Genomic DNA, 9727 nt, shown 5'->3' with positions numbered 1-9727 from the left:
CGTTTCGCGTTCCCTTATCAATAATTGAATGGCTTCACGATGGAATTACACACGCTCGTGAGAATTGAACTCTCTAATGGCATTTTTCCAATCTTCAAACTCGTTGCCGACGAATGCTTCACATGATGTCAAACAATTTCTTGAATTTGATACACGGAGCCGATTCTGCATTGCTTGAGTGTTTGCAGATTGCTTTATTCATGAAAGTGCGATTTAACCAGGGGTAAGTATTTTGCCATTTCCGTCACTTTTTTGAGGACACCGGAAGTTCGTATGTGGAAGAGGAACAGAAATTTTCTCGTGAAATGATTCACGACTGTTCAAGTATTAATATTTGGTAATATTTCCATTTCATTAATCTGTTGGTATATACTTTAGCAAATCACTATTTTTAATTTTTGTCTCAACATTACTATTTACTTTTAGCGAAGATGAGACTCTGCCGTGAAAAAATAAAGCAGAACTTTCACTTGAGTTCCCTGATTCACAGATGTGACAGCTGCAGCTGGCAAATCCGCGGAGATTTTTTAGTTATGATCAAATATTTCTCCATGGTCCATTTGAGGTATGTTACAAGGTTGAAAAATTGAAGGGCTTCGTAATTGTGATTATGCTGGTCTTACTAGTCGCATGAGTGAGTTGCGACCACTTACATTACCCAGGTAGCCAAAATCCGGTATGGTACAGGTACTGTGAGTGCAAGGCTTACTGAGAGGCGGCCGTACCGTACTGGTCCCGTACGGGCGTACGGTGATCCGTCTTTACTAGTACTGGTACGCTGTGCGGTTCCTGTGCTGTTTTCGTACCGTTCTCATTTTCACTCCAGCTGTACGCAGTACTGGTTCCGTACCCACATCGAACTGGTGTGCGAAATATAAATAAATGCATAAACAATTATGAAACAATACAGATAATCTTAGACCGAACTGGTCTTTTGCTCTCATATCGGTTAGAATTCTCAAAAAGTTACTAAGAGGAATCATTTAAAGCTAATGGGAGAATAAAATCGATGGAGTGCAGTAGGCCCAATCATTCATGATTATTAGTAAAAATAAGTGAAATAAGCAGGGGTTCAAGCCTATTCGACAGAAGGCATGCGACCGTTTCTTTTCGCGTTATTAGTCTTTTTCTTCTTTTCATTTCTACCAATTCCATTGGTAGTAAGCTTCCGAATGTATCCGTTCCTCGTGCCTGTGACATGCATATGCGTATGTTTGTCACAGGCAAGAGTACTAGTACTTTACATAATACAAGGATTTTAATGAAAAAACAGAAAAAGAGGAATATCTCGAACACTTTGTACGAACAGGTATAGATGTTTTGATTGATCTAGGTAGATGACATCAAGGCGAATATTTTGAAAAAAAAAAGTAGAATCGTTTGCGAAATTTTAAAGATATTCAACATAATAGATTTTCAGAAAAAGTTGAATATCTCCGAAACTACTGGTGCGATTGAGCGCGTCTTCTATAGGAACCTTTATTATTACAGGAGGAAGATTCTCTCCAAATTTCAAGTCGATATTTCGTTTTTTGCACACGTTAGCACGCGTACAAGGATTTTAATAAAAAATCAGAAAAGTGAAAATATCTCAAAAATTTTGTATGGACCGGTATATATATATTTTTATTGATCTAGATGGAGGACATCGAGACGAATATTTTGAAGGAAAAAAATCTAAATCGGTCTAATAGTTTTAAAGATATTCGTAAATTTCGTAATTCGTAAATTCAATTTAAAAACGAATCGCTTTATCTCAAAAACTACTTGACCGATCGGGCTGAAATTGTGCATAGAGTTAGCCCTTATTAAGACCTATAATCTGACAAAATTTCAACTGTTTCAGACCATTCTACATCATTTCTAATGAAAATTCGAGAATTTGAAAATCGGACGATTACAAAGCTTCCATTCGGAAGCAAAAACGAAAGGCACGCGTTAATATTACGTAATATTTGCTATTTAACGACCCGCAATACAAATACCGCTAAAAAATCCAATTTTGATAACTTGAAATATTTTAGCTATGATGGGCTTGAACCCACGACCCTGTGCATACTAATCCTACGACTTAACCACTAGACTAACGCACGATTCTGAAAATTGAAAGTTCGTATTGGGAACTTTGATGAGAACGGGGCATACGTCGCGAAAACGGGGGTAACACTGCCGCACTGAGAGAAATTCCTGTTGTGCTGGTAACTATTTTGAAAGTGTCAAGGTCTGATTGTATTGAGCACAAGTCCATTTGTAACCTTTACAATCGCCTTCCGCAAATCTAATGAGTGAGATTCTCAAAATGGGAATCTACTGAATATTTCTTGTTATCACTACAAAACATATTTAACGTATACTTTGAGAAGTGACATAACTCACAATTTGACCGTAACAACAATCCATACTAATTTTTTGGATTCGAATTAATTTTCGGTATCGAATAAATTTACCATTTCATCCAAACCATTACATAACCATTACATCCAAAAAAATAATCTCTTGATTCAAGTAGATATCTTACATCGATCAAAATTGGTCTTACTCGATTTGAGTAGGAATCAATCTGCGTTATGACTCATTTTGAGTATAAAAAAAGATTGTCTCAAGGAAATTATTGCCAAGTAGAGCGTCGGATGCAATTATACTGCAAAAACTAATATCTGACAGTCAGTTAAACTTAAGATGTCAGTTGGTAAAAAAACAATTGAATCATCGGAAGTATTTGAATTTTTGACTAAGTGTCTGAAAATTTCTCTGATGTTTGAAAATTTCAGTTACAATTCATGTCTGAAACCGAATCTGACACTTTTTTTGTCTGAAAAATTTCAGACATTTCATTCAGACATTTTTCGTGTATGAAATTCAGCCATTTACGAGGCATTCAGACATTTGACTGTTCAATGTCACCCGAGTCAGATGGCAAAGTCCATACAAACATAAAGTTGTAAGACATTTCATGTTTCTTACAAGCGAACTCATTTTCATGCAGTTATCAAATCATCGATTTTGTTTTCTTTTTTAGAACTGAGGGGGCGGAGAGGGGGCGAAGGGGTTAGAGCCAAATAATATTAATTTTTTTTGATAAAATTCTTTTCTTTTGTGCGGCAGAGGGGGTGGGGGCGAAGGAGTCAGAGCCAAATAATAATAATATTATTTTTGATAATTTTTTTTTCTTTTTTGGAGCAGAGGGGCGGAGGGGGGGGGGAAGAAGTTAGAGCCAAATAATAATATTAATTGCTCGGCCCTTTCCTGACACCTCTTGCGTAATGATGTCGTCTCTGAGGGTTTTTGCTAGTGAGATCGTTTGTGTGGTACCCACAGGTCTCCCCTTTGGAGTTACCAGAACTCTTCTGTAGCTGCAACAATCTGGTCTCTCCTGTTTCCGTTTGTTCCAGCTCGGCCTGTTCATTCCCCGTTGGTTCCTTCTCAACTGCGCTATTGAACGTGTGCAGGTTGGTCCCTTGGGGAGGAACATTCTTCGCCAAGTTAAGGTACCTATCTAGTGAAGTGCTTCTGAGTGTCGTGTTGTCCTCTCTATCTCCGGTGGTTTTGGTTTTGCCTGGAGGTCTGCCCCTTTTGCAAGGAATGTCAGCTGGCCTTGCCAACACTGCCTTCGTGTCTCTCGTCTGGCTTCTCGTAGTGCGTTTGCAATCCTCCTGATTGCTCGGTTTGGAATCTTCCCGATTGCCTAAAGGTCTTTCCGGGACCTGTTTGATATTTTGGCTCAAGTGAACAGGTGTCCCGCCGTTTTCGACCGTCCTGGTCACTCTAACCTCCTCCTCACTAAATATTCCCATTCCCCGAGTAATTACCGACTTAAAGGTTTTAATTTATCATTCTTGGTGGCCCGTCCACTGCATGCAAAATACTACGCAGTTTTTTTTTATTGAAAACTTATTTATTTGCTAAATAATAGTAAACAAAGGGGGAGAGGCTAAAAACCGCCAAAGTCGGTTATTATAATTATTTTTGATAACTTTTTTTTCTTTTTTTTCTTTTTTTTTCTTTTTTGGAGCAGTTGGGTGGCCAAATAATAATGCAAGTTATTACCGAGACTTGTTCTTCACTTATTTGGCTCTAACCCCTTCGCCCCCGCCCTCTACACCCCTCTGCTTAAAAGCAGAGAAACAAATTTTTGTTTTTAATAACAATAACGGGAAGTTAATAATTAATATTTTCTTTAGCGCAAACCTCTTCGCCCCCTCCCCTTCCACCCCTCTGCGCAAAAAAGGAAAAAATTTTATCAAAAATACGTTGGTCCTCCTTCTACTAATTTTTTATTTCATCAAGAATTTTTTTAAAATTTTCATCCGATTTGAAACAATTTCTCTTATAGAAATCTGATTGTGCATTATTTTCGTTTATTCGACATTGCTGACTTGGCTTTCTTTTTCATTCCTTTGTATTTTTCATAAATTTCTACTTTCCAGTAAGAACCAAACAAAACTTTTTCTTGGCGCAGTTTTTTTACAAAAACATAAAATTTTACGGTGGTTGAATGTTGCAATGGTCCACAAGAGTCAAACATCACAAGGGTCACAAAGGTCACAAAAGGATGGTCAAATTTCGCGAGAGCCAAACGTCACGAAGGTCACAAAGGGGTAGTCAAATTTCACGGGAGTGAAATGTCACGAGGGTCACAAGGGGATAGTCAAATTTCACAAAGATCACAAAAAGATGGTCAAATTTCACGTGAGTCAAACATACAAATAGATTTTGTTTGAAACCTCTCCCTATCCGCAACCGTTTCCATGATATAATGATGTAACATGTAACGAGATTTTCTCGTTACGGGTTGAAATCCCCGTAAACAGATATGTGAACTCTTAAAATTATAGAAGAGAGATAAGTAGTGACATCTAGAGGCGCCTGAGAAAAGTCGGGACTAGATGAGGTGAACCACAAACCAATGAAAGACCTAAGGCATAGCGGTTATGGGTGAAACCGCGACCCCTGGAGGTCTGGAGGGCGTTACTAGACTATCGCCGTATTAGAATTCGCCCAGCATGTGCTAGGGAAAATAGGGCCGACGTACAGGCCATCCAACTGGGCGACTCTATAGGCTATGTCGGAATAGGCTAGGGACCAACGGCCAGGTGAACGGACTGGTACCTCCGTGATCCCGTCGGGTTGATTGGTGGGGATAGGGTAACGGAATGACCTATCGTCGCCGAGATATCCAGACTAGGAGGCAAGGCCCTAGTAAGATTCCGAGTTAGTCGAACGCGAGCGCTTGAACCGAGAGGTTGAAATAATCTCTCGGGGTGCTGGATGGTGGAATGGCTGAAGAAGCCAGGATAAGGAGTTTCGGACTTCACGTCGCCTCGGTGAATAACCGTTGGCGGCGAGCGTAGGGGGATGCTCCTGCATCCCCCACTAGTAAAAAGAAGTTCGGCACACGAAGCGACGACTTTGTTGTTTCTGGCGTTATCTGGCTCGGCGAAACAAATGCCGAGCGCATGGGCCCGTGGGTCTGGAGTAGAGATCGTCCTCCTGTCGACCCGACCAAGTACCGATATTCGAGTACCCGGAGACGGTGACGAGCGTTGACCAAAGCGGTAACTGGTGGCCGAGAGTGTGGGTGGTCGTGAAGTGGGTAACAGTGTTCCACTTTGTTCGGATCAGCCTCTCGGCGTCCCAGGCTCTGAGGAGTCCCGGCTGATTTGCATTTAGCTCTGAAAACTCCCCCGAGTCGAAATAGCAGCTAGCATAGTGAGCCAGCAGTGCCTCCTGTGTACCAATGCCCCTGCTCGTACTGCGTCTGCATCCCCATCCCGGTTTGGCTGTCTCCCCTCTCCCTGAAAGGCTGTGATCCGGTACTGCCTCCTGTGTACCCGTGTCTCTGCTCTCGCTGCGACTGCGTCTGGGAGTCGGGCCAGTTTCGTGGGTTCCTGTGCTCGTTCAGTGTGTTGCGCGTGTTTGCCGATGGCCCACGATCCTCCCTTGGGGGCTCTGTGTTACGCTTGGTAGGCCCGGTTGAAGACCTGCTCCTATAGTTTGGATCTTTTATGCCTGATTTGGGGTATCATTGAGGAAGGAAGTTCATTTTGTCCTTCCTCAAATTCTCAGTTGCACGCTTGCGCCTCTTTTTTCGTCTGGTAGCGTTTTTTGCCTCTGGGTATTGTGGGCTTTGTCTTCCAGTCCTGTCGCTTCCTCTGTTGCATCTCCTCTTGGTGTCTTTCTCGTCCTGTTTGAGGTCCCTACGTCCCAAGTGGCACCTGCAACTGTTACTCCTGCTGGCAAGGCCTTGCACTCGTTGTTTCAATGACGCTATCTCGTCTAGCAAACGTTGCTGCTTGACTTCCGATATCAGCTCATTGCTCATGCTAGCCTCCTCAGTTCGTACTTCAAGATCTTCCAGCTGAGTCGTGAAATTATACCTCAGTCGCTCCACTAANCTCATGCTAGCCTCCTCAGTTCGTACTTCAAGATCTTCCAGCTGAGTCATGAAATTATACCTCAGTCGCTCCACTAATGTTTCAATCACAGCCTCCAGCGCTTTCAATTCGACCTTGTCAACTTCGCTCGGCCCTTTCCTGACACCTCTTGCGTAATGATGTCGTCTCTGAGGGTTTTTGCTAGTGAGATCGTTTGTGTGGTACCCACAGGTCTCCCCTTTGGAGTTACCAGAACTCTTCTGTAGCTGCAACAATCTGGTCTCTCCTGTTTCAGTTTGTTCCAGCTCGGCCTGTTCATTCCCCGTTGGTTCCTTCTCAACTGCGCTATTGAACGTGTGCAGGTTGGTCCCTTGGGGAGGAACATTCTTCGCCAAGTTGAGGTACCTATCTAGTGAAGTGCTTCTGAGTGTCGTGTTGTCCTCTCTATCTCCGGTGGTTTTGGTTTTGCCTGGAGGTCTGCCCCTTTTGCAAGGAATGTCAGCTGGCCTTGCCAACACTGCCTTCGTGTCTCTCGTCTGGCTTCTCGTAGTGCGTTTGCAATCCTCCTGATTGCTCGGTTTGGAATCTTCCCGATTGCCTAAAGGTCTTTCCGGGACCTGTTCGATATTTTGGCTCAAGTGAACAGGTGTCCCGCCGTTTTCGACCGTCCTGGTCACTCTAACCTCCTCCTCACTAAATATTCCCATTCCCCGAGTAATTACCGACTTAAAGGTTTTAATTTATCATTCTTGGTGGCCCGTCCACTGCATGCAAAATACTACGCAGTTTTTTTTTATTGAAAACTTATTTATTTGCTAAATAATAGTAAACAAAGGGGGAGAGGCTAAAAACCGCCAAAGTCGGTTATTATAATTATTTTTGATAACTTTTTTTTCTTTTTTTTCTTTTTTTTTCTTTTTTGGAGCAGTTGGGTGGCCAAATAATAATGCAAGTTATTACCGAGACTTGTTCTTCACTTATTTGGCTCTAACCCCTTCGCCCCCGCCCTCTACACCCCTCTGCTTAAAAGCAGAGAAACAAATTTTTGTTTTTAATAACAATAACGGGAAGTTAATAATTAATATTTTCTTTAGCGCAAACCTCTTCGCCCCCTCCCCTTCCACCCCTCTGCGCAAAAAAGGAAAAAATTTTATCAAAAATAATTAATATTATTAATTGGCTCTAACCCCTTCGCCACCTACCCCTCCGCCTCTCTGCTCCAAAAAAGAAAAAAATTGGATCAAAAATAATATTATTATTTGGCTCTAACCCCTTCGCTCCCTCTCCCTCCGCCCCACTGCTCCAAAAAATAAAAAAAAATATCAAAAATAATCAATATTATCATTTGGCTCTAACCCCTTCGCCCCCCTACCTAAGATATTCAAACACTTCGACGTTCGAAGTAACTGAAATTAGGATACTTCGAAGGATTCAGACACTTTTTACAAACTGAAAAAACGTCTACAAAATTTTCTCGAAAGTGTTCGAAAAACGTCTACAAAAGTAACTGACATTCAGTCATTAGTTTTTGCGTTCCAGTAACTGTCACTGTGCCGGTTTCTGGCACCTTTAGCAATTCTTCAATGGATAGAATTTCAAATTTACCAAAGAAGAGTAAAAAAATCATTTCCATAATAAAGGAATTTCCTATTCCCCTAGTCAAGAAAAAAATGCACGTAATTGCACGATTACACGGAGAGAAATGTTCAGTAAAAATTACGGAACTCACTCAATTAGGGCCTGAATCAGGTAATGGGACATCCACCTTAGTTATGTCTTATTGAGTGAAAAGATCTGAAAACAATCGCATTTGATAATACTAACAAAAATCATTCGGTAAAATTCAGTGCTACACGAGGGTAGTCGATTTTATATGAGGGAATTTTTGTGGCAACTTTTATCCGGTAGTAACTCGCACCGCAATGGATTTACATTCTCTGAAATGTTACAGTAATTGGAATCCATTGTTAAGGTCTTATTTCACAATTCTGTGTTGTTATCATTGCGAGCTTTTCTCTCAGTGCGTGTAGCCACTTCCGCTAATGTCGCTCACCGTGGCATGGTGTTACTTGTCATGTTCGCGGGATTTAAAAGCTCACTTATCGTGGTGTGTACAAGAAATTTCAAGGAAAAGTTAGCACATTCAGTAAAAAATTCTATTCAATTTTTGTTAAACTCTGATTGAAAATTCGATTAGTTTTCGCAGATTCTGTAGAGAAATCTAGTAGCTATTCTGTGAGTTCTTTGCAAAAAAAATGTTTAGCAGAAAGTATTCTATAGAAATAATAAATCGATTTCATTTTTTCTACGTTTTTTCACTCCATTTTTATCTCCCCTCCTTATGAAAAATCAAACATAAAGTCATTTGAGGGATTCAAGCCAAGGAATTTCATTCATTTCTTCTACAGAATATATTCTGTTGAACATTTTTACTGGAAAGAAGTGTCACACGAAAACCAAGAGCGTTAGACCTTGCTCGTACAGACGAGAAATAATTGGGGGAGGGGAAAATGATGAAGCATTCTCGCAAAAATCTAATGAGAAAAATAAATAAGAATTTATACTTCACTCCATCGATCCGAAATTGAATGCAAGGATTCGTAATTACATTTCAGTTATTTTACTATCTTTTCTTTCTCAATTAATTTCAAACATTATTTCATTATATTTTCATTGTCATTGGGTTTCCCGAATTAACGGATATTAAATACTACCCGAAATTAATAACTTCAGTCGCAAGCAAGCAGTGTGTGAATTGAATGCTGAGTAGTAATAAAGTAGACGTAATTTGTCACATAAATTCTGTATAAATTCAACACCAGTATTTCTCCATTGAATAAACCCGAGCATTGTTGATTTTGAAATTGATGTGAAAATCATTTAGTAAAAATCCTTCATCATTAACCCTAAATTTAAATTTCCTCAATTTTTACAAATTGTGTGGAGGCCATAGAGGCCAAATCCACCCGACGGGTGGCATATCGCCACTGTTTTAGCGATGTTGGGTCCTTTGGAGCTTTAAAAAAATGTCCTTTCTCGGGATTCATTTTAGATCTAATCGTGCACTCGTTCACAACACATATCCGCATTTTATCTAAATCAACACTTCATTATGAAAAAATAAAAGAACTGTTTTTTTTTCATACATTTCCCATACCACACACCTTTTTAACTTTTCAATTCTTTTCAGCAACGAGCTTACATGTGAATGTAAATAATGGGAATCAAGGCGCGAAGATTATGTAGTACGTTAGTTACGCTAACATTTACACGCGAACATGACAAGTAGTGCCACGAATTCGGCGACTTTAACGGGACGAGATGGTCTAAACGCAAAATGCTGTAGTGTCACG

This window comes from Diachasma alloeum, unplaced genomic scaffold, assembly GCF_001412515.2.
Source record: "Diachasma alloeum isolate Michigan unplaced genomic scaffold, Dall2.0 Dall_scaffold_00567, whole genome shotgun sequence".
In the NCBI taxonomy this organism is placed as follows: domain Eukaryota; kingdom Metazoa; phylum Arthropoda; class Insecta; order Hymenoptera; family Braconidae; genus Diachasma; species Diachasma alloeum.
This window is presented reverse-complemented; position numbering follows the sequence as displayed.